The following is a 23,925-nucleotide window of genomic DNA, read 5'->3' as shown; positions in this document are numbered from 1 at the left end:
CTAGTGCTGATCATAGAAATAGAAGAATGAATAGAACAGGCTTGGAACTTCTAACCCTGTTAATTTGACTGGTAAACTCATGGGTACACTCGCAATGGCTGCCTGGTATTGTGATGCAATCATTTCCATGGTAATGTTGAATGTTCATTCAAATGACGCTAACTGCAATAGAATGCATTTGTTGTAATGTCAGTTGAGTTGATTCAACAAATCACAGCACAGATTGATTGCTTTTACTTCCTGCTTTGACTTCCTGCTTTGATCCTATGGATACACTCGCAATGGCCGCCAGTCCACCCATTATGCCATCATTAACTTGAATGGGAACGTCCATTCTATTCATTCTATTTCTATGGTGCTGATGTGGAGATTGACAAACTAAATGGTCTGCATATACAGTGAGGGAAAAAAGTATTTGATCCCCTGCTGATTTTGTATGTTTGCCCACTGACAAAGAAATGATCAGTCTATAATTTTAATGTTAGGTTTATTTGAACAGTGAGAGAAAACAAAAAAATCCAGATAAACGCATGTCAAAAATGTTATAAATTGATTTGCATTTTAATGAGGGAAATAAGTATTTGACCCCCTCTCAATCAGAAATATTTCTGGCTCCCAGGTGTCTTTTATACAGGTAACAAACTGAGATTAGGAGCACACTCTTAAAGGGAGTGCTCCTAATCTCAGTTTGTTACCTGTATAAAAGACACCTGTCCACAGAAGCAATCAATCAATCAGATTCCAAACTCTCCACCATGGCCAAGACCAAAGAGCTCTCCAAGGATGTCAGGGACAAGATTGTAGACCTACACAAGGCTGGAATGGGCTACAAGACCATCGCCAAGCAGCTTGGTGAGAAGGTGACAACAGTTGGTGCGATTATTCGCAAATGGAAGAAACACAAAATAACTGTCAATCTCCCTCGGCCTGGGGCTCCATGCAAGATCTCACCTCGTGGAGTTGCAATGATCATGAGAACGGTGAGGAATCAGCCCAGAACTACACGGGAGGATCTTGTCAATGATCTCAAGGCAGCTGGGACCATAGTCACCAAGAAAACAATTGGTAACACACTACGCTGTGAAGGACTGAAATCCTGCAGCGCCCGCAAGGTTCCCCTGCTCAAGAAAGCACATATACAGGCCCGTCTGAAGTTTGCCAATGAACATCTGAATGATTCAGAGGAGAACTGGGTGAAAGTGTTGTGGTCAGATGAGACCAAACCGTGTACCGTCAAATCTTGGGTGAGAACCTCCTTCCCTCAGCCAGGGCATTGAAAATGGGTCGTGGATGGGTATTCCAGCATGACAATGACCCAAAACACACGGCCAAGGCAACAAAGGAGTGACTCAAGAAGAAGCACATTAAGGTCCTGGAGTGGCCTAGCCAGTCTCCAGACCTTAATCCCATAGAAAATCTGTGGAGGGAGTTGAAGGTTCGAGTTGCCAAATGTCAGCCTCGAAACCTTAATGACTTGGAGAAGATCTGCAAAGAGGAGTGGGACAAAATCCCTCCTGAGATGTGTGCAAACCTGGTGGCCAACTACAAGAAACCTCTGACCTCTGTGATTGCCAACAAGGGTTTTGCCACCAAGTACTAAGTCATGTTTTGCAGAGGGGTCATATACTTATTTCCCTCATCCATTTCCCTCATCCAGGCTCTGTCGCAGCCGGCCGCGACCGTAAATGTAAATGTAATTAAAATGCAAATCAATTAATAACATTTTTGACATGCGTTTTTCTAGATTTTTTTGGTGTTATTCTGTCTCTCACTGTTCAAATAAACCTACCATTAAAATTATAGACTGATCATGTCTTTGTCAGTGGGCAAACGTACAAAATCAGCAGGGGATCAAATACTTTTTTCCCTCACTGTATACAGAAAGTCTACACCCCTTTGAACTTTTTTCACATTTTGCTGCCTTTAAATTAAATCTGAATTTAATCCCTTTTAGATGTAATTTTAAAAGCAGCAAATTGTGAAAACGATTCAAGGGGGTGTAGATTTTCTATAGGCACTGTAGGTTAGGTTTGCTCCTAGCAGAACTCAGCTAGGCGAAGCGACCATCTATGCTCTCATACTCCCTCAAGACCTTTGCTTGAAAAATGAGAAAATAATACTGTTGTTTGTCCCTCTTGAGCCACTGTAGCAACAACATACCCAGAAACAGTCAGAATTAATCTAAGATAAATCAAGAAATCTGTCATTAATTTAGAATTTTTTGCGAACAGGTCTTTGCGCGCAAATCTAGCTAAGATGTTTGGTGCAGTATTTCTCGTGAAAAAAATTGCATGAAAACTAGTCATATTGTCACGCCCTGGCTCTGGGGACTCTTATATGTTGAGCCAGGGTGTTAGTTTATATGTGTAGTGTCTATGTTTTGTTTTCTATGTGTTCTTTTCTAGATCGTGTGTTTCTGTGTTGGCCGGGGTGGTTCCCAATCGGAGGCAGCTGTGTCTTGTTGTCTCTGATTGGGAACCATACTTAGGCAGCCTGTTGTGCACTTGTCATTTGTGGGATCTTGTTCCGTGTAGGTTTGTGTTTATGACCGAGGACTTCACGTTCGTTTTGTTGTTTTGTTGTAGTGTGCAAAGTACGCAATAAAAGATGTACGCATTTCACGCTGCGCCTTGGTCCACTCATTACGACGAACGTGACACATATATTGTTGAATGACAACAAACACTTCATGTCCCCATTTCTACTAGGAGTAAAACTGTTGACCAATCACAGACGAAGGGGTGTAGACTTCGGCTACCGAACTTCGACTTGCCTCAATAAAAAAAATGTTTTGCACGAACCGCCAACATTTTGTAATAATATACTAGATGCGCAAACTGTTTCATGCGGTAAGCTTTAATCCTCTCCAATAGATCTGCATTCTTTATCTGTTGTCACGTGTGATTTATTGTTCTGGCGTTCCAAGGTTCCGCCAGCCATATGTTGGCCAATCCCAACGTCCCCGCACTGGGACCTGCTCGATTATTGATGTTTGGATGCATGATCCAAAGACACATTAAATACTCCAAATTAACTTTTAATGGCATCGACTCCCGAATATTCCTCAGTTTCTCTCCCGACTCGTCCGACTTTGCTCACCTTACAAAACACACAAGATGTCAATTTGGAAGCAAAAAAGCTCTGCGTAGCAATTCTCTGGGCCTATTGCACTTCCCAAACAGCAACACAAAAACTGCCTTTTCCCTTTTCTGTGTTGAGCGTCCACCAGCTTGGTATTAGATCATGTTAGTGTAGCAATCACATTGCACCTGAAGAAGCCCATTCAGCTGGGGCCACTCAATATTTCTCCCATTATGTTCAATGGTTCATTATCTGTTTAGCCCCTTTAATACCATGGAGATGGTTAGCTGCACATCATCAGGTTTGGGATCTCTCTGTGCTGATGTCTATAGCCCCGTTTATACCTAGTGCTAACATGCATCCTTTGTCCTGATCTTGTCCACATTCTGATTGTGCCCACATTTTCAGAACTGTGTCTACACATTGCATTAAAATGTGTCTCATATCCGTCCACTGTGTATATTTCCTGGTCCCTCCCTGTATGCTAATTATTTGACAGCTATTCTTTCATAATAATATTTAATGATTTATCTTAAGACACATTGATTCTCATAAGTCATGATGATTTAAATTGTTTTACTGTCCAGATCCGTCTACACACAATGCGTGCCTGACTACCTCCAGAGTTGTCATAATCAGATCACAATGCGTCTTTTTATCATCTAAACCTGTGTAACATATGTGGGCACAATCAGAATGTGGACAAAATCAGGATAAAGGACGCATGTCAGCACCAAGTATAAACGGGGCTTATGTGTCAGTGGTCCAGAAAACAACACTGACAGTGCTACCTCCTGTGTAGGGGTGCTGAGCTCATCTGTACTGTGCAGAGTGTTATCAGCATGGGCAGGGTCTCTGTGTTTAACACACTGGGGAGGAGGGTGAAGGAGAGGGGTGAGAAGGGTGAAAGAGGGGGTTGAGTAGGGTGAGGAGGAGGAGGGAGGGTGAGGAAGCTCCTAGTCCACTCTCTGTCCCTGTCAGGGTCCCTTACATTTCACTGTCTCCGCGGCCTCCCAACCCCATCACTGACAGGACAGGACAGCAGGGAGAACAGCAGGGAGAACGCTGGGACATCAGACTGACTGGGGTCACAAGGCGGCCGTCTTAGTTCCCTGAGGCTCTATCTCTGTGTGACACACATCCTGCTTGACAGGAAGTAGGTAGGTGTTGAGGGAAGAGAGACAACACCTTGCTTTGTGTGTGAGATAAGACTCTGGACAAGAATATTACAGAATATTGGATTGATAAATGCACTTTTCAAATCTAACCAGGATCAGAGGTCAATGCTCCTTTCATTCAATAGGACTTGTGTATACTTTATAGTAGCTATTATTAGTGTATTATGAACATTCAGTCACTAAAGAGAAGCTCCTTCTAACCAGTGGTACTTTTAAAGCTAGGACAATTGCCTTTTAAAATCATATAAATGCTAATGTTTTAAAAGTCTCCAAGCTGACTATAATATACAGTGCATTCGGGAATTATTCAGACCCCTTGACTTTTTCCACATTTTGTTACGTTACAGCCTAATTCTAAAATGGATTCAATTGTTTTTCCTCTCAATCTACACACAATACCCCATAATGACAAAGATTTTTGCAAATCTATAATAAAAATAAAACTGAAATATCACATATACATAAGTACTCAGTACTTGGTTGAAGCACCTTTGGCAGCGATTACAGCCTTGAGTCTTATTGGGTATGACACTACAAGCTTGGCACACCTGTATTTGGGGAGTTTCTCCTGTTCTTCTCTGCAGATCCTCTCAAGCTCTATCAGGTTGGATGGGGAGCGTCGCTGCACAGCTATTTTCAGGTCTCTCCAGAGATGTTCGATTGGGTTTAAGTCCGGACTCTGGCTGGGCCACTCAAGGATATTCAGAGACTTGTCCCGAAGCCACTCCTGCGTTATCTTGGCTGTGTGCTTAGGGTCATTGTCCTGTTGGAAGGTGAACCTTGGCCCCAGTCTGAGGTCCTGAGCGCTCTGGAGCAGGTTTTCATTAAGGATCTCTCTGTACTTTGCTCCGTTCATCTTTCCCTCGATCCTGACTAGTCTTCCAGTCCCTGCTGCTGAAAAACATCCCCACAGCATGATGCTGCCACCACCATGCTTCACCGTAGGGATGGTGCGAGGTTTCCTCCAGACGTGATGCTTGGCATTCAGGCCAAAGAGTTCAATCTTGGTTTCATCAGACCAGAGAATCTTGTTTCTCATAGTCTGAGAGTCCTTTAGGTGCCTTTTGGCAAATTCCAAGCGGGCTGTCAGGTGCCTTTTACTGAGAAGTGGCTTCCCTCTGGCACTCTACCATAATGGTCTGATTGGTGGAATGCTGCAGAGATGGTTGTCCTTCTGGAAGGTTCTCCCATCTCCACAGAGGAACTCTGGAGCTCTGTCAGAGTGACCATCGGGTTCTTGGTCACCTCCCTGACCAAGGCCCTTCTCCCCCGATTGCTCAGTTTGGCCGGGCGGCCAGCTCTAGGAAGAGTCTTGGGGACCTTGTTCTTGGGGACATTCAATGCTGCAGACATTTTTTGGTACCCTTCCCCAGATCTGTGCCTCGACACAATCCTGTCTCTGAGTTCTACGGACAATTCCTTCGACCTCATGGCTTGGTTTTTGGTCTGACATGCACTGTCAACTGTGGGACCTTATATAGACAGGCGTGTGCCTTTACAAATCATGTCCAAGTTGAGATGTTTCTACAACTTGATTGGAGTCCACCTGTGGTAAATTCAATTGGTTGGACAGTTTTCACTTTGTCATTATGGGGTACTGTGTTTAGACTGATGAGGAAAATGCTTAATATAATCAATTTTAGAATAAGGCTGTAACATAACAAAATGTGGAAAAAGTCAAGGGGTCTGAATACTTTCCGAATGCACTGTATATCTTATTTTAGCTATCCCCTATGGAACTATAGCAGGATGATGGACGTCTCTCTCATTGAATTGTTTAGCTCCCATTGATCATGATTACCATATTAACCGAGCTGTCAGCTCTAGCATCTGGTGTCAGTGCAGGGCCGTGCACATACCTTTCAGGGGGCAGGTGCTCAAAATGAAAATATTTAGAAATTCATAACATACTAACTGCCTCTGTAGTGAACATTTTATAATATTTTAGCATAGGCCTATTTATTTCTGCAACAACACACTCATCACAAATTGTAAGCAAGCTAGTTATGGTGCCTTCTAAAGACATGATTGACATCGGGAAAAGGGGGTAGGCTATGAGCTGATCATTGATGTTCATGAGTGTCTGCTAGTTAGCTAGCTCCATTTTTTTTTTTACGGATAGTTATTTATCTTCAATGCTCTTAAATAATAACTTCATAGCCTAATATTCATAAACTTCTAACTCAGCATATATCGCTAGTGGCTTGTGTGGATATTGAAGTATATGGTGGTTAGCTAGAGTCTACAGTGATTCAGCCAGGGAGAAAGAAAGAAGAGAGGTAAACACTTATCATGCACAGCCATGCAGCCCTCTCCTCTCTTTCTATACCTCAGTCAGATTCATTACCTGGTAAAAACAGGCTAATGCTCCCAGAATACGTCTGTCCAATTTTAATGTTTACACTTTCATTTCTAAGCTATTGTAGGGTCTAGCTGAACATTGAACAATGATGTGGAAAACCTCTGAAACACACACTAGCAAAAGAGAGAGAATACATTTAATTTTTTACATTTCAGTCATTTAGCAGAAGCTCTTATCCAAAGCAATAAATTAAGTGCCTTGCTCAAGATTTTTTCACCTAGTTGGCTCAGGGATTCAAACCAGCGACTTTGCGGTTACTTGCCCAATGCTCTTAACCACTAGGCTACCTGCCTAGCTGTCACGGGGGTCTATGTCGTCCAAGTATGACCAAGGCGCAGCGTGTCCAAGAAACATGACTTTATTGTAGAATAAACGACAAAACAAAACAAGAACCGTAACGTCCTCAGTACACCGACTGAACTAGGAACAAAAACCCACAAAACCAACAAGAAAACATACAGATTAAATATGGCTCCCAATCAGAGATAACGAGCCGACAGCTGACACTCGTTACCTCCGATTGGGAGTCATAGACCAAACCTAGAAATGAACCCAACAGAAAGGCAAACCTAGAAATACACACAACAGAACTACCAACATCGAAATACACCCAAAATACCCAACAAAACAAAATACACCCTGGCTCAAATATCAAAGTCCATGGAGCCAGAGTGTCACAGTACCCCCCCCTAAAGGTGCGAACTCCGGGCGCACCAGCATACAGTCTAGGGGAGGGTCTGGGTGGGCGTCTGTCCATGGTGGCGGCTCTGGCCCAGGTCGTGGTCCCCACCCCACCTTAGTCACTATCCGCTTCCGTAGCCCCCTCCACATGACCACCCCCCAACTAAACCCCACTGGATTAAGGGGCGGCACCGGACTAAGGGACAGTACCTGACTAAGGGGCAGCACCGGCCTGAGGGGCAGCACCGGACTGAATGGCGGATCCTGGCTGGCTGGCTCTGGCGGATCCTGGCTGGACGGCTCTGGCGGATCCTGGCTGGACGGCTCTGGCGGATCCTGGCTGGCGGAAGGCTCTGGCTGATCCTGTCTGGCAGAAGGCTCTGGCTGATCCTGTCTGGCGGAAGGCTCTGGCTGATCCTGTCTGGCGGAAGGCTCTGGCTGATCCTGTCTGGCGGAAGGCTCTGGCTGATCCTGTCTGGCGGAAGGCTCTGGCTGATCCTGTCTGGCGGAAGGCTCTGGCTGATCCTGTCTGGCGGAGAGCTCTAGCGGCTCCGGTCTGGCGGACGGCTCTGAAGGCTCATGGCAGACGGGCGGCTTTGCAGGCTCAGTACAGACGGGCAGTTCCTGCGGCGCTTGGCAGACGGACAGTTCCAGACGGCGTTGGGCAGACGGGCAGTTCAGACGGCGTTGGGCAGACGGACAGTTCAGGCCCCGTTGGGCAGACGGCAGACTCTGGCCGTCTGAGGCGCATCGTAGGCCTGGTGCGTGGTGCCGGAACAGGAGGTACCGGGCTGAGGACACGCATCTCAGGGCTAGTGCGGGGAGAAGCAACAGGGCATGCTGGACCCTGGGGGACGCACCGTAGGCCTGATGCGTGGTGCCGGAACTGGAGGTACCGGGCTGAGGACACGCATCTCAGGGCTAGTGCGGAGAGAAGCAACAGGGCATGCTGGACCCTGGGGGACGCACCGTAGGCCTGATGCGTGGTGCCGGAACTGGAGGTACCGGGCCGAGGACACGCATCTCAGGGCTAGTGCGGAGAGCAACAACAGGACGCACAGGACTCTGGGGACACACAGGAGGCTTGGTGCGTGGTGTATGCACTGGTGGTAAAGGGCTGGAGACACGCACCATAGAGCCAGTGCGTGGAGGAGACACAGGGCTCTGAAGACGCACTGGAAACCTGGTGCGTGGTGTAGGTACTGGTGGTACTGGGCTGGAGCGGAGGTGGTACCGGAAATACCGGACCGTGCAGGCGTACTGGCTCCCTTGAGCACTGAGCCTGCCCAACCTTCCCTGGGTTGATGCTCCCCGTCGCCCGACCAGTACGGGGAGGTGTAATAACCCGCACCGGCCTATGTGGGCGAACCGGGAACACCATGCGCAAGGCTGGTGCCATGTACGCCGGCCCGAAGAGATGCACTGGTGACCAGCTGCGTGGGACCGGCTTCATGACATCCGGCTCAACACTCAATCTAGCCCGGCCGATACGTGGAGCTGGACTGTACCGAACCGGGCTATGCCTGCGTACAGGAGACACCATGCGCTCAACTGCGTAACACGGTGTCTGCCCGTACTCTCGCTCTCCACGGTCAGTCCAGGGAGTAGGCGCAGGTCTCCTACCTGACTTCGCCACACTCCCTCTTAGCCCCCCCCCAAGAAATTCTTGGGTAGTACCCACAGGCTTCCAGTCTTGCCTCCGTGCTGCCTCCTCATATCGCCGCCTCTCGGCTTTAGCTGCCTCCAGCTCTTCACGAGGACGGCGATATTCTCCCGGTTGTGCCCAAGGCCCCTTACCATCCAGAATCTCCTCCCATGTCCATGAATCCTTTATGGGTGGATATAAATCCTGTGTAGGTGGATCCTGTTGCCGCTTGACACGCCGCTTGGTCCTTTTATGGTGGGTTTTTCTGTCACGGGGGTCTATGTCGTCCAAGTATGACCAAGGCGCAGCGTGTCCAAGAAACATGACTTTATTGTAGAATAAACGACAAAACAAAACAAGAACCGTAACGTCCTCAGTACACCGACTGAACTAGGAACAAAAACCCACAAAACCAACAAGAAAACATACAGATTAAATATGGCTCCCAATCAGAGATAACGAGCCGACAGCTGACACTCGTTACCTCCGATTGGGAGTCATAGACCAAACCTAGAAATGAACCCAACAGAAAGGCAAACCTAGAAATACACACAACAGAACTACCAACATCGAAATACACCCAAAATACCCAACAAAACAAAATACACCCTGGCTCAAATATCAAAGTCCATGGAGCCAGAGTGTCACACTAGCGGTTAAAGTGAGAGAGAAAGCGAGAGAAAGCGAGAGAGAAAGCAAGAGTGAGCCCACCCACACCCTGGAATTGAGACATGTTTAATATGTCACTAAGATCCTGTGTGATGTTCCCAGCCATTTTGTTCCTTCCTTCCCAGGAAGTAGTGTGATGGATCAGCGGGACAGATAGGCAACAATATACCAAAATTAAGTGCAGAATTTAAATGCGAGAACTGATTTAGCGGAAAGAGAAACATGACTGATGTGTTTTGATAAACCTGTCAAACGTCCGCCTCTCTCTCTCGCCGGGGCGGATGAGGCGAGGACTTATTTGGAATGGTAGCAGCAATAACAGTTTAATGATACTAACTTATAGCATCCAGGGTTTGGGATTTACACAGCAGTAAATCCAAAAAACTTGAGCATTCTCACAAGGCCTATAGAGAGAGCTAGCGCCTGATTCATTAAAACATCTTTAAGGCAGCCCTATTTGATTAATTTTACTGTAATTTAAAGCCAGCTTTTAGTTTGATTAAAATGCAGAAAACAACGCACGTGGTTTGCTGTAATTTTATCAAATTGCCCTTCACCGGAGCCCAGTGTTTTGTTCTCTGAAACACAGTATGAGATAAAAGCAACAGAGTATTTAATTAAAATAATTACCTTCTCCTCCCCCAGCTAATGTTATTCTCTCAAGCCAATGTTCCAGCCGGCACCATTTCCCATGTCCATGAATCCTTTATGGGTGGATATAAATCCTGTGTAGGTGGATCCTGTTGCCGCTTGACACGCCGCTTGGTCCTTTTATGGTGGGTTTTTCTGTCACGGGGGTCTATGTCGTCCAAGTATGACCAAGGCGCAGCGTGTCCAAGAAACATGACTTTATTGTAGAATAAACGACAAAACAAAACAAGAACCGTAACGTCCTCAGTACACCGACTGAACTAGGAACAAAAACCCACAAAACCAACAAGAAAACATACAGATTAAATATGGCTCCCAATCAGAGATAACGAGCCGACAGCTGACACTCGTTACCTCCGATTGGGAGTCATAGACCAAACCTAGAAATGAACCCAACAGAAAGGCAAACCTAGAAATACACACAACAGAACTACCAACATCGAAATACACCCAAAATACCCAACAAAACAAAATACACCCTGGCTCAAATATCAAAGTCCATGGAGCCAGAGTGTCACACTAGCGGTTAAAGTGAGAGAGAAAGCGAGAGAAAGCGAGAGAGAAAGCAAGAGTGAGCCCACCCACACCCTGGAATTGAGACATGTTTAATATGTCACTAAGATCCTGTGTGATGTTCCCAGCCATTTTGTTCCTTCCTTCCCAGGAAGTAGTGTGATGGATCAGCGGGACAGATAGGCAACAATATACCAAAATTAAGTGCAGAATTTAAATGCGAGAACTGATTTAGCGGAAAGAGAAACATGACTGATGTGTTTTGATAAACCTGTCAAACGTCCGCCTCTCTCTCCGCCGGGGCGGATGAGGCGAGGACTTATTTGGAATGGTAGCAGCAATAACAGTTTAATGATACTAACTTATAGCATCCAGGGTTTGGGATTTACACAGCAGTAAATCCAAAAAACTTGAGCATTCTCACAAGGCCTATAGAGAGAGCTAGCGCCTGATTCATTAAAACATCTTTAAGGCAGCCCTATTTGATTAATTTTACTGTAATTTAAAGCCAGCTTTTAGTTTGATTAAAATGCAGAAAACAACGCACGTGGTTTGCTGTAATTTTATCAAATTGCCCTTCACCGGAGCCCAGTGTTTTGTTCTCTGAAACACAGTATGAGATAAAAGCAACAGAGTATTTAATTAAAATAATTACCTTCTCCTCCCCCAGCTAATGTTATTCTCTCAAGCCAATGTTCCAGCCGGCACCATTTCCGCTTCTCTCTGGCTACTGAGCTGCTCGCTTTTCAAAATAGAAAACAATGAATAATTAACTTCAAAATTCTTATAGGAACAAAACGCTTTGCCTTTCGTAAATAAAACCCCATCATCCCAAGCTTTAATTTAAATTTGTTTCAAGTAAATAACTGATAAGAATTACCTCAGAAATCAAATCACAAAGCACTTTGAGGATGCATATAAACTTTTTTTTAAATGTATTACCTGTTTCATTTATTTCATTGATTACGAAAGCATAAACTGCATAACATCCAAACACAGATCTTTGATAGAAGATTGAGTGCCATTGTGTTTCACAGTTTCCCTTACAGGTCTCAGTTCTCTCTGAACACTCCATTAAGGTCAACTGGAGGTCAAGGTAATCATTTCTGAGGTCACCCTTTATCTCTATTTCACTGTCTGTCTCTGATTGGCTATTTAGCCTTTTCCACCACTCAGGTCACAGAGAGAGAGCAGTGACTCAGAGGTGTCATAATCAACAACATCAGCAGCAAGCTTTCATCAGTTTATGGTCCTTCTTTTACAAGAGAAATTCAATAGCTTTGATGAACACCGGGTGGCCTTTCGATCCACAGGGAGTAGAAGATGTAACGTAAGACAATAATAAACAGAGGACTCTGGGTCGTATAAACTGTACAGGGAGAGGAAGAGCTAGGACACTTATTTGATGATGCCAGATACAGTTATGGCTCCCAGGTAAGAAACTGAATTGATCGATTCTTGATACATCTTTATTTTCAGAGACCAAGGTCAATGAACTGCAGCACAACCTGCAAAGTGAGTGTGCTGTCTAATCTGGCTTGGTGAGGACAAATGACATGTCAGCCAGCGTGAATGAAAACGTGATTCAATATAGCACAATTTCATTTCACATGCAAACTATATACAGCAGGGAAAGGGTGATTTATCAAACTCATTCCACGGAGTTCCGAATGTCTGCGGGTTTTCGCTCCACCCTTGTACTTGTTTGATGAATTAAGGTCAGTAATTAGTAAGTAACTCCCCTCACCTGGTTGTCTAGGTCTCGGCCCTCCGTGGAATGGGTTTGACACCCCTGATCTAGATACTTCTTTGTTTGTGAATTCACATACACATCACACTCGAAATACACATTTAAGCCAACACATACAGAATCTTTCTCTTAAAAACACACAAACACGCACGCACACACTCTCTCACACACACACCTACCCCTACGTAGGCACAACACAAACACACTAATCACTGCAAACTGCAGGGATCAGTCAGTCCTCTTTCACTTCCATATTAGGACATTTTCTGTAAGACGAAGAGGACCACACACAGCTATTGACAAGACAGATTCTACACAGGAGCCTAGCTGGGACTCCAGTAGTCAGCCACAGATTGGGGGTAGCGGTTTGTCAAAGAAAATAACTTGCTCTATCTATTTATCCCCCCATTCTACCACACTTTCATTTTCCTTTGATGAACAGTAATGTACTTCAAATGAGTTGAGCACTTGAGCGTTAAAAATAATCTTGGCAGCATCAAAATTCTGAAAACCTTCAAGAAAAGGTATTTTTCAACAATGCATCCTTTGTGTTGGACTATGTACTGTAATATTTCTCACAAATGGTCCTCTCTAGAAAACAGGTCCTTTAATTTGTTCTGCAGAAGAGAAATGCATTTTGAAGTGTCTAGGCAGAAAGACAGGCTATTATGTGCCTGGGCCCGGTTTCCCAAATGCATCTTAAGGTTAAGTTAATCTTAGAACCATATGGTTCTAAAATTAAAATGAACTTAGCCTTAAGAGGCTTTTGGGAAACCGGGACCTGAACTTTTTATCTCCAGCTGTCCACAATAAAAAAAATAAGTATTTGGATCTACTTAGTTCAGTTTTGGACAGTAGTTACACCTAATGGAAACAGGTTATTTTTACATTAAATTATTAATACAGATCTGCTTAATTTAATTTTGTTATCGAAACACTATTGAATTGAGAAATAATCATTAGAAATTATTGTGTCAGGGAAACTTTACTGCTAGACACTATTTGGGGTGTTGTTCCAGTCTTCCTACACAATTATGAGTGATGAGAGGGTGTTTCAGACATAATTATGCACTATTGCTGTATTTCAGAATTTTCGTGCCCGGGAGAGTTCAACCAATGACGTCATTGTTGCTGTCAGTAGATAGCTAGCAATATAAGCTCTATTTTTACACAATACAATTTGGTGATCGATTCGGCCATAACATGGCTTGCTAGTATCACTACAAGGCAAGCTAGCCTAGTTTAGCTACCTAGATAGCTGTGTATTTGCTATACCTAAACTGTACAGTAGTCTAACGTTATAGCTAGCTAGCTAGCTAACTAGCCTAGCTAGCCTCAGTGCCTCTTATTAGCAGCAAAACTTGTTTTGATGATGATGATGGCAGAGAGTAAAGGAATGACTTTGGCTTTATGACTCATTAGTCTTGGAGTAACTATACCTGTGTGTTGTAGATAACTAGCTAATGTGTGTCTGTGAGATGTGAGACACAACAACTGCCCATGAATGTGTAATATATAGATATAAAGAAGATGATGACTCTCAAGAGATGTGAAAGGTCCCATAACAGCAATCTCACCTTGTATCAAAGTGACTCCGAACACTTAATTGTACCACCCAAACACACCATATTCAAGTTTTCCCTTTGTAGAAATGTAGTATTTATCATAAGTGTTACTAGTATATTTATGTTCTACTGTATATGCACTGAGTGTACAAAACATTAGGAACACCTTCATAATATTGAGCTGCACCCCCTTTTGCCCTCAGAACAGTCTCAATTCGTCGGTGCATGTACTCTACAAGATGTCGAAAGCGTTCCACAGGGATGTTGACTTCAATTGCTTCCCACAGTTGTGTCAAGTTGGCTGGATGTCCTTTGGGTGATAGACCATTCTTGATACACACAAACTGTTGAGCGTGAAAAACCAAGCAGCATTGTAGTTCTTGACACAAACCGTTGCGCCTGGCACCTACTACCATACCCCGTTCAAAGGCACATAAATATTTTGTCTTGCCCATTCTCCCTCTGAATGGCACACGTCTAAATTTTTAAGGCTTATAAATCCTTCTTTAACCTGTCTCCTCCCCTTCATTTAAACTGATTGAAGTGGATTTAACAAATTACATTAATAAGGGATCATAGCTTTCACCTGGTCAGTCTAGGTCATGGAAAGAGCAGGTGTTCCTAATGTTTTGTACACTCAGTGTATGTCATATATTGCCATAACTGTTCCTGCATACTGCTGTGTAAACTCACCTTGGTCTCCAGACCAAATAAACTTTGTCTTGAATACAAGCTATGTCTACTTATTTGCTATATTGACAGAATAATCTACTGTTTTATTGAAACATATTTACTTGCCAACAAATTAAAGTTTAAATGATACTGCTAAAACAAATGATGCAGGGAGTTGGTGTAAGACTGAAGCTAGTTTATCCAAGTACATTTCCTTAATATCACAATGAATTGTTCTAGAAGTTCAAGTCAACACTTTACTTGTTTCTGATGCAGCTGGAATCATTTAGTCACTTGACAATACACTTGTAAAAAATATGATATAAAACACCATTATATACATATGTACAACCGCTAGCAATATCTATACCACAATGCAGTTGTGTTTTATTTATTTAAAAAAATTTGGGGGGTAGATCAGCTTAATATTGCAGATAGATTGTAACTTCCATCAATGTAATTGTCTGCATCACTTCCAATCCCCCATTTTTTTTTCAAAATATATATATATATATACATACATATACACATATATATATATACAGTGGGGGAAAAAAGCATTTAGTCAGCCACCAATTGTGCAAGTTCTCCCACTTAAAAAGATGAGAGAGGCCTGTAATTTTCATCATAGGTACACGTCAACTATGACAGACAAATTGAGGAAAAAAAATCCAGAAAATCACATTGTAGGATTTTTTATGAATTTATTTGCAAATTATGGTGGATAATAAGTATTTGGTCACCTACAAACAAGCAAGATTTCTGGCTCTCACAGACCTGTAACTTCTTCTTTAAGAGGCTCCTCTGTCCTCCACTCGTTACCTGTATTAATGGCACCTGTTTGAACTTGTTATCAGTATAAAAGACACCTGTCCACAACCTCAAACAGTCACACTCCAAACTCCACTATGGCCAAGACCAAAGAGCTGTCAAAGGACACCAGAAACAAAATTGTAGACCTGCACCAGGCTGGGAAGACTGAATCTGCAATAGGTAAGCAGCTTGGTTTGAAGAAATCAACTGTGGGAGCAATTATTAGGAAATGGAAGACATACAAGACCACTGATAATCTCCCCTCGATCTGGGGCTCCATGCAAGATCTCACCCCGTGGGGTCAAAATGATCACAAGAACGGTGAGCAAAAATCCCAGAACCACACGGGGGGACCTAGTGAATGACCTGCAGAGAGCTGGGACCAAAGTAACAAAGCCTACCATCAGTAACACACTACGCCGCCAGGGACTCAAATCCTGCAGTGCCAGACGTGTCCCCCTGCTTAAGCCAGTACATGTCCAGGCCCGTCTGAAGTTTGCTAGAGTGCATTTGGATGATCCAGAAGAGGATTGGGAGAATGTCATATGGTCAGATGAAACCAAAATAGAACTTTTTGGTAAAAACTCAACTCGTCGTGTTTGGAGGACAAAGAATGCTGAGTTGCATCCAAAGAACACCATACCTACTGTGAAGCATGGGGGGTGGAAACATCATGCTTTGGGGCTGTTTTTCTGCAAAGGGACCAGGACGACTGATCCGTGTAAAGGAAAGAATGTATCGTGAGATTTTGAGTGAAAAACCTCCTTCCATCAGCAAGGGCATTGAAGATGAAACGTGGCTGGGTCTTTCAGCATGACAATGATCCCAAAAACACCGCCCGGGCAACGAAGGAGTGGCTTCGTAAGAAGCATTTCAAGGTCCTGGAGTGGCCTAGCCAGTCTCCAGATCTCAACCCCATAGAAAGTCTTTGGAGGGAGTTGAAAGTCCGTGTTGCCCAGCGACAGCCCCAAAACATCACTGCTCTAGAGGAGATCTGCATGGAGGAATGGGCCAAAATACCAGCAACAGTGTGTGAAGACCTTGTGAAGACTTACAGAAAACGTTTGACCTGTGTCATTGCCAACAAAGGGTATATAACACTCAAACTCAACTCTGGACCTCGAAGCCAGTTCCACTTCATGTTTTCATTGTTCCCCTCTAATCAGGGACTGATTTATACCAGTGACACCAGGTGTGTGCAATTAATTATCAGGTAGAACAAAAAACCAACAGGCTCCGGACCTCATAGGGTAAGAGTTGAATACCCTTGGTATATAACAAAGTATTGAGAAACTTTTGTTATTGACCAAATACTTATTTTCCACCATAATTTGCAAATAAATTCATTAAAAATCCTACAATGTGATGTTCTGGAGAAAAAAAATCTCAATTTGTCTGTCATAGTTGACGTGTACCTATGATGAAAATTACAGGCCTCTCTCATCTTTTTAAGTGGGAGAACTTGCACAATTGGTGGCTGACTAAATACTTTTTTCCCCCACTGTACATATACACATACATACATACATACATACATACATACATACATACATACATACATACATATCCTTTAAAAATATATATATATTCCCCTTTATTACTTTCCAACCCCGCTACCCTTTCCCTACTTGGAGTAAACTAGTGAACAACAGCTTATACTTACTATCTACATTTTATGGACACAGTCAATTTTACAATAATTATATTTTGTTTGTTCTTTCTCCTGAACTTCTTCTACTCTCAACCTCTCCGATCATTTTCATTATGTCCATCCGGTTTGCTTCTATATGCCATATCTTTCTAACTGTGCTCCTTCACAAAAGCGCCCAACCTACAACCTATACACTTATTATGGACACAGTGTGCCTACATTATTAGTTATCTTGTTATTGTTTGTTGTTAGTTGTTATTAGTCCCATCCTTCAATTCTATTTAACACCTCCCATCTATCTTTTAACACCATCCATATAGGATTTCTATTTGCCATATATATTTCAACTGTACTGTGATGTCTTACAAAAGTTCTGACCCTTTCTATTCTCATTGTTTCTACAGATTGTGAATTGAAAATAAAAAATTTTGCTAATAGTATTATTATGTTATTGATCGATTGACTATGACTTTTCAGATCACCCAGTAGTGCTATCTGCAGGGTTAGCTCCAGGTAAATATTGCAATCCTTTAGCCATTCCTGGACCTGTGTCCAAAAACAAGCTACAAATGGACAGTACCAAAACAAATGATCTAATGATTCTGTCTCTTCGCAGCAAAATCTGCCGAGCTGGGAAGATTGTATCCCCCATATAAATAACATTCTATTGGTAGCAAGAATTTTATATAATAATTTAAATTGAAAGATTCTAAGTTTTGAATCCGGTGTCGTTTTGCATATCAGTTCATAAACACTATGCCATGGGATCGGTACGTCAAAAATCTCTTCCCAACTATTTTGCAATTTGTCAATCCTTTGGTCCTTAAATGAAACTGATATACTTTTTTATTTATCACAGTTTTCCTTAAAACCTTAAAAAGGTTTTTTTGTCAATTAGTATATTTGAGTATAACCACAATATTTGTTGCATTATTTGTTCTTTCGTTTCTGGAGGATTAAATTGAAATTGCAACCAACTTTCTATGGCTTGTTTTAGAAATAGTGATATCTGGGAGATGATTTCCTTTTCAAATAACTGAAAGTGAGTGGTTGTAATCTGAATAAAGAGAAAAAGGCTTCAAATACTTCAACATTGGGTGAGACAATCTTACTAATTTGCTAGAGAACCAGTTTGGATTTAAGTACAACTTTTGTATGACTGACGCTTTTAGTGATAGGTCTAATGCTTTAATATTTAATAATTTCTGTCCTCCGAATTCATATTCATTATATAAATAGGCCCGTTTAATTTTGTCTGGCTTGCCGTTCCAAATAAAATGGAATATTATTTTCTCATATAATTTAAAAAACTGTTCGCTAGGCGTAGGCAAGACCAGAAGCAAATAGGTAAACTGGGATAATACTAAAGAGTTAATCAGGGTGATTTGTCCACAAATTGACAGGTATTTACGTTTCCAAGGTTGCAAGATCTTATCTATTTTTGCTAACTTTCTATTATAATTTATTGAAGTGAGATCATTTATTTCCTTTGGGATATGTACTCTGAGTATATCCACATCACCATCAGACCATTTTATTGGTAAACTACATGGTAATGTAAAAATTTTATTTTTGATTGATCCAATACGTAATATAGTACATTTGTCATAATTTGGTTGTAATCCAGAGAGGTTAGAAAATGTATCTAGATCCTCTATGAGGCTGTGGAGTGATTCTAGTTGTGGATTTAAAAGAAAACATGAATCATCAGCGTACACACCTTTATTTTTAAGCCCTGGATTTCTAATCCCCTGATATTATTGTTGGATCTGATTTTAATAGCTAACATCTCGATGGCCACAATAAATAGATATGCCGATAGTGGACAACCTTGTTTCACTCCTCTTGACAGTTTAAAACTTTCTGAGAAATAGCCATTATTTACTATTTTGCACCTAGGGTTACTATACATGATTTTGACCCATTTTACAAGAGATTCACCAAAATTGAGAAGAAAAAAAAACATGTAAAGTGTTGGTACCATGCTTCATGAGCTGAAATAAAAAATCCCAGAAATGTTCCATATGCACAAAAAGCTAATTTCTCCCAAATGTTGTGCACACATTTGTTTACATCTCAGTTAGTGAGAATTTCTCCTTTACCAAGATAATCCATCCACCTGACAGTTGTGGCATATCAAGAAACTGATTAAACAACATGATCATTATACAGGTGCACCTTGTGCTGGGGACAATAAAAGGCCAATTTAAAGTGTGCAGTTTTTTCACACAACACAATGCCACAGATGTCTCAAGTTTTGAGGGAGCGTGCAATTGGCATGCTGACTGCAGGAATGTGCACCAGAGCTGTTGCCAGATAATTTAATGATCATTTCTCTACCATAAACTGCCTCCAACATCGTTTTAGAGAATTTGGCAGTACGTTCAACCAGCCTCACAACTGCAGACCAGTTGGCTGGGCCTGGCTCCCCAGTGGGTGGGCCTGGCCCTCAAGTGGGTGGGCCTATGCCCTCCAAGGCCCACCCATGGCTGCACCCCTGCCCAGTCATGTGAAATCCATAGATTAGGGCTTAATGAATTCATTTCAATTCACTGATTTCCTTATATGAACTAACTCAGTAAAATATTTGAAATTGTTGCATGTTGCGTTTATATTTTTCTTCAGTATATATTATACTACAACATCAGTCTAACTGAATATGGATGTTGTGTTGGTTGAATGTTCCAGCCAGGTTCCAGAACGTTCTTCAGCTGGTGAACCTCTTCTTGTGTTGGGTAATGGCAGCTGGTTTAGCAGGCTTTGATGCAGTGGCTATGTTGGCAGGGAGGTTGGGCTTGGGGAGATGTGACTCAGCCTCCTTGTAGACAATCTGTCTGGTCCTTTCTGCACTCCACAGCCAGATGGACAAGCCTCTCCTACACTTTCTTCACCACCCACTGCTTCGACCTCTTGCAGAAGATTTGTTTGTACTGCAAGTCTCCTGGAAAGACATGAAGTCTTATCATGAGGATGTGTAACCATACAATAAACCATGTTCATCTGGTATGTGTTTTGTTACTCTCAGAATCAATAATGAGGCATTGAGATGGGCTGTTAGCAAGATTGTGAAAAGTTTGAGGGGGGGGGCTTGACTTGTAGACAGTTTAGTGGCGAATTTGTTTTCTCAAGAGGGTATTGTGCTTTCATAAATGCCTTTGGCTGTCCTGGCTTGTTTCAAAGTCTGATGATGTTGAGCTTGAGTTTATGCTGAAAGCATTCATCCAATGGGTCTACAAGCTCTGTACTACTAAAGCTCGTATCATCATCAGCAGCCGCAGGGTTAGTCTGTAGGACACACAGTAGTCAGCGATTAGTCAACATTTCACTACTTTGTCCCATTAATCAAATTACATTTTATTTGTCACATGCGTCAAATACAACAGCTGTAGACCTTACCGTGAAATGCTTACTTACAAGCCCTTAACCAACAATGCAGTTGATGAAATAGAAAATATTTACTAAATAAACTAAAGTTAAAAATAAAATAAAAAGTGACACAAAATAACAATAATGAGGCTATATACAGGGGGTACAGAGTCAATGTGCGGGGGTACAGGTTAGTCGAGGTAATTTGTACATGTAGGTAGGGGTAAAGTGACTATGCATAGATAATAAACAGTGAGTAGCCGCAGTGTAAAAACAAAGGGGGGGGGGGGTCAATGTAAATAGTCCAGGTGGCCATTTTCTTAATTGTTCAGCAGTCTTATGGCTTGGGGGTAGAAGCTGTTAAGGAGCCTTTTGGACATAGACTTGGCGCTCCGGTACCGCTTGCCACGCGGTAGCAGAAAGAACAGTCTATTACTTGGGTGACAGGAGTCTTCAACAATTTTTGGGTTCTTCCTCTGACACCGCCTGGTATAGAGGTCCTGGATGCTTGGCCCCAGTGATGTACTTGACCGTACTGTACACACTACCCTCTGTAGCGCCTTACGGTTGGATGCCGAGCAGTTGCCATACCAGTCGGTGATGCAACCGGTCAGGATGCTCTCGATGGTGCAGCTGTATAACTTTTTGAGGATCTGGGGACCCATGCCAAATCTTTTCAGTCTCCTGAGGGGTAAAAGGTGTTGTCATGCCCTCTTCACGACTGTCTTGGTGTGTTTGGACCATGATAGTTTGTTGGTGATGTGGACACCAAGGAACTTGAAACTCTCAACCTACTTCACTACAGCCCCATCGATGTGAATGGGGGCGTGTTCAGCCATCCTTTTCCTGCAGTCCACGATCAGCTCCTTTGTCTTAATCACGTTGAGGGAGCGGTTGTTGTCCTGGCACCACACTGCCAGGTCTCTGACCTCCTCCCTATAGGCTGTCTCATCGTTGTTGGTGATCAGGCCTACCACTATTGTGTCGTCAGCAAACTTAATGATGGTGTTGGAGTCGTGCTTGGCCACGCAGTCGTGGGTGAACAGGGAATACAGGAGGGGACTAAGCATGCACCCCTGAAGGGTCCCCGTGTTGAGGATCAGCGTGGCAGATGTGTTGTTGCCTACCCTTACCACCCGGGGGCGGCCCGTCAGGAAGTCTAGGATCCAGTTGCAGAGGGAGGTGTTTAGTCCCAGGGTCCTTAGCTTAGTGATGAGCTTTGTGGGCACTACAGTGTTGAACGCTGAGCTGTAGTCAATGAACAGCATTCTCACATAGGTGTTCCTTTTGTCCAGGTGGGAAAGGGCATTGTGGAGTGCGATTGAGATTGCGTCCTCTGTGGATCTGTTGAGGCGGTATGCGAATTGGAGTGGGTCTAGGGTTTCCAGGATGATGGTGTTGATGTGCACAATGACCAGCCTTTCAATGCACTTCATGGCTACCGACGTGAGTCATTTAGGCAGGTTACCTTCGCTTTCTTGGGCAGAGGGACTATGGTGGTCTGCTTCAAACATATAGGTATTACAGACTCGGTCAGGGAGAGGTTGAAAATATCAGTGAAGACACTTGCCAGTTGGTCCGCGCATGCTCTGAGTACACATCTTGGTAATCCGTCTGGCCCCGCGGCCATGTGAATGTTGACCTGTTAACAGGTCTTGTTCACATCGGCTACGGAGAGCGTGATCACACAGTCGTCCGGAACAGCTGGTGCGCTCATGCATGCTTCAGTGTTGTTGGCCTCGAAGCGAGCATAAAAGGCATTTAACCCGTCTTGTAGGCTTGCGTCAACTGGCAGCTCGTGGCTGGGTTTCCCTTTGTATTCCATACTAGTTTGCAAGTCTTGACACATCCAATGAGCATTAGAGCCGGTGTAGTAGGATTCAATCTTAGTCCTGTATTGACACTTTGCCTGTTTGATTGTTCGTCTGAAGGCATAGCGGGATTTCTTATAAGCGTCCGGATTAGTGTCCCACTCCTTGAAAGCGGCAGCTCTAGCCTTTAGCTCGGTGCGGATGTTGCCTGTGCGGATATTGCCTGTAGACACAAATAGACTGTTCTGTCCTGCCAATGCACGGAAAACCCAGCCACCTGCATATTATCCATGTCGTCGTTCAGCCACGACTCGGTGAAACATAAGATATTACAGTTTTTAATGTCCCGTTGGTAGGATAGTGTCGAACGGAGCTCATCCAGTTCATTCTCCAGTGATTGCACGTTGGCCAATAGAACGGATGGTAGAGGCGGGTTACCCACTCGCTGATGAATTGTCACAAGGCACCCCGATCTCCGCCCCTTGTACCTCAGTCTTTTCTTCACGCGAATGACGCGGATTTGGGCCTGGTCTCGGAGAAACAGTATATCCTTCGCGTCGGACTCATTAAAGAAAAATCTTTGTCCAGTTCGAGGCGAGCAATCGCTGTTCTGATATCCAGAAGCTCTTTCCGGTCATAAGAGATAGTAGTAGTAACATTATGTACAAAATAAGTTAAAACAATGCGAAAAAACACACCAAATAGTATAGTTGGTTAAGGGCCCATAAAACGGCAGCCATCCCCTCCGGCACCATTTCCTTAAAAAAAAAAAAAAAAAAGGTTAAGCTTTGGGTTAGGTGAAGGGTTAGTTAAAAGGGGTAAGGTTAGGGTTAGGGGAAGGGGAAGGGTTAGCTAACATGCTAAGTAGTTGCAAAGTAGCTAAAAAGTAGTAAATAGTTAAAAAGTTGCTAATTAGCTCAAATTGTCCGTGATGAGATTCGAACTCGCTACCTTTGGGTTGTTAGACGTTCTCGTTATACGCCCGAACACCCACCCTACTTTCATTTTTTTGCCTTAAGTAACATCTTTCTTATGTAACCATACAAAACGTAACATATCATACTAAATGGAGTGTCTCGGATTTACGTACAGAATAATTCAAAATGCTCTGAGACCAGGTTGGTCACCGCACCCCAATCTCCAAACGCACGCCATAGGACATACATGTGTGGTCACTTTATAATCCATTCAGGAGTCCAGAGGTTAATGTGATAAATATAAAGCATGGATGGCTTTTTGAGCGACAGGCAAGGAAGCGCCAGTGCAGGTGCGAAAGCTCTACGTCTCGTGATGATGAATGATCATCCCACCGAAGACAGTCGCAAGCTAGAAGAGCCCAGTGAAAGATGAATGAGACTTTTGTGAAAAGCTCAGGCTAAAAATACTACCCGGCTGAAAGGACCCAAATGCCCGTCAACAAAATACACCTTTCTCCCTACAGTCAGACTGAGGTTCAAATGAGAAAGTAACATTCACGTTTCATAGTATGGCAGCACCTTATACCATTGCGGTGTTCA

The sequence above is a fragment of the Coregonus clupeaformis genome, chromosome 33 (genome assembly GCF_020615455.1).
Source record: "Coregonus clupeaformis isolate EN_2021a chromosome 33, ASM2061545v1, whole genome shotgun sequence".
Taxonomy (NCBI): domain Eukaryota; kingdom Metazoa; phylum Chordata; class Actinopteri; order Salmoniformes; family Salmonidae; genus Coregonus; species Coregonus clupeaformis.
This window is presented reverse-complemented; position numbering follows the sequence as displayed.